The sequence below is a fragment of the Dromiciops gliroides genome, chromosome 1 (genome assembly GCF_019393635.1).
Source record: "Dromiciops gliroides isolate mDroGli1 chromosome 1, mDroGli1.pri, whole genome shotgun sequence".
NCBI classification, from domain to species: Eukaryota; Metazoa; Chordata; class Mammalia; order Microbiotheria; family Microbiotheriidae; genus Dromiciops; species Dromiciops gliroides.
This window is the reverse complement of record NC_057861.1, coordinates 692735832-692737640: the sequence shown is the minus strand read 5'-3', so window position 1 is coordinate 692737640 and position 1809 is coordinate 692735832.

Below are 1809 nucleotides of genomic sequence, written 5' to 3'. Positions count from 1 at the left end.
GTAAGTCTCCAGCAGGTGGCATCATTCCAATTATTACATTGGTTTTGTTGAACTGACTACAAATTCAGTGTTCTTTTCTTTACATGGGAATGTGAGGGACTATTAGTTTAGGAGGAAGCATACATTTCTAAACATGACCAATATATTGGTTCATTTTGTTTATCTTCTTCACTATTACAGGGTTTTATGAGTTTGCTGAGAGAGGTACTTCAAGAGATTACTTCTGTTTTTCTTTAAGTATGATTAAACTATTTTGAAAATGAAAATAAACCAAATTTATGCAAAAGTAACATGGAAATGTATATTTTCAGTCAAGAATTTTGTTACTTATTATTTACAGCTAATGCAGATTAATCTAAAAACTTGAGTAAAGTACCAGATTTTTAACATTTGCTGTATACCATAAATAAGATGAAATTGTAAATTTAGCAAAACAATAAACTGACCAGCAATGTTGCTTTGTTTTGGAGCACTTTCAACAATTTAAATGTTCCATGCAATATATTGGAAGGGTATGGAGGTAGATCAAGGTAATATCCTTATCAGCCAGATGAGTTTACAGGGCAGTCATGATGTGAACTTGTACTTTTGTATGTTGCTAAAAAAACTTTCTTAGCTACTTAGATCTCAGTGTTAGAGCTCCCAACGAGATGAATTGGGACATTTTGGAAAACACCTTGGAGCCTTGTAAAGGAACTCCACAATATACATTAGGTGGTTCAGATTCTTTGGAAGTTAGATATCTTATGGGAGGAACCATCCCTCTATTCTGATAAATAAAATGCAAGTGGAAGTCCCTTTTTTACTTTTTTTTTTGCCTTTTCCATCTGCATTCTTTTTTCAGAGTGATGTGGAAACCTTAGTCATTAGAATATGTCATGAAGCAGAAACAAGTAAACTTTCACCCATAGATTTAGAGGAGAGTGAGTGGATGAAATTGCTACTGAAAGCAAACATCTGAATTCAACAGTAGAGGCATCATGTCTCAGCTTGTTTCTTGCAAGTTTGACAGTTTAAAGTATGGTCTTCTAAAGAGCTGGAGAATTCCTAGCCCTTGGGTAATAGAAAATTTAGTGTATGTCTCTTGAACTATTTGGAGAAGATGCAAGGGAACAATTCTATGGCATAAGGTAGAGAGGGACCTAGATTATATATTGCATTATTAAATTGAATCATTAGATGATGTGTGCCCATTGAGAAGTGGTATTGCCCAACAGTTCAAATGCTGGCCTTTTCTGGGGAAAGCCAGACCTCAGATGGTCTCTGTGGGACTGTTTAGAATGATGGGACATTTACAATCCATTAGGCCAAAAATTTTTTTTCCTAAGAATCTAAGATATGGAACCAAAGAGTTTACAGGTTTTTTAATAAAAAAAATTACAATAACTTCAATCAATCCACAAGTATTTTTAAATCACCTACTAAGTGTGGGGCTAGCTGCTAGTTGACACAAAAGATAGAGCACTAGGCTTGGAATCAAAAAGACTGAGTTCAAGACTGGGCTCAGTCACGTACTAGTTATGCAACCACTGGGCAAGTCACTTAATCCTGCTGGCTTCAGTTCCTCACCAGTAAAACAAATAAACAACAACAACAAATGAGCTGGAGAAGGAAATAGCAAATTCCTACAGTTTTTCTTCCAAGAAAACTTCAAATGGAATCACATAAAGTAGGACACAACTGAAATGACTCAATATTAATGAACTATGGAACTTGATTTTTTGTATAGCTAAATGGCACAGTAGTTACACGGCCAGGCTTGGGGTAAAGAGGACCCAAGTTCAAATCTGGTTTCAGACACTAGGTTTT